The following is a 773-nucleotide window of genomic DNA, read 5'->3' on the forward strand; positions in this document are numbered from 1 at the left end:
CACTCCTATTTTAGAATTCTCATTACATATTTGTTGTTCCATTTGATGTCATCCCACATGAGTCTTATGTTTTTTATATTATCCTTTCATCTACGTTTTTCATCTTCTAGTGAGTTTTTATTAAAATTATCTTTTTTCTTGCTGATTCTCTGTCCTGACTTCTCTAGCCTGCATTTTTGTCCTTCCAACTTGTTGAGCATTTCTGCAATATTGTTCTTGTTATTTTAGACTGTGTTTTCACACTTCTCTGTTGTCTCTAGTACTGTGTTGAATGTACCCTCTGTCTTGGGATGATATTTTGAATTCTTTTTAGCTCTTTTCTTGTGGTCTCAACTCTTTATTCTGTTATTTGTAACTTCATCAGTACAAGTTCTTTTATCTACATGTCAGTATATTTCATCTCCTTTCCTGTCTATAGGGTATTCATTGGGTTTACAATCTAGGGACTTGATGAGACAGGGGGACAAAAATCATAGACAAGTAATAATTAATTATATAAAATGTGATTTATAGAAAGGATTGTATTTAACAAAATGTAAGCAAAATCCTTCTGAAGGTCATCCAGAAATGACTGGAATGGTATTTTGACAGAGAACTACCACTACCAGAAATGAAAGTTAAATTTAGAAGAGGTAGTGGCACTGAAGACATTATTGCCAATGTCAGATGGATCTTGGCAGAAAGCAAAGAGTACCAGAGGGATATCTATCTGTGTTTCATTGACTATGCAAAGGCATTTGATGTGTGGACCACAACAAATTATGGCTAACTTT

The sequence above is a fragment of the Elephantulus edwardii genome, unplaced genomic scaffold (genome assembly GCF_000299155.1).
Source record: "Elephantulus edwardii isolate Elephantulus edwardi_28Jun2011 unplaced genomic scaffold, EleEdw1.0 scaffold00054, whole genome shotgun sequence".
Lineage (NCBI taxonomy): Eukaryota > Metazoa > Chordata > Mammalia > Macroscelidea > Macroscelididae > Elephantulus > Elephantulus edwardii.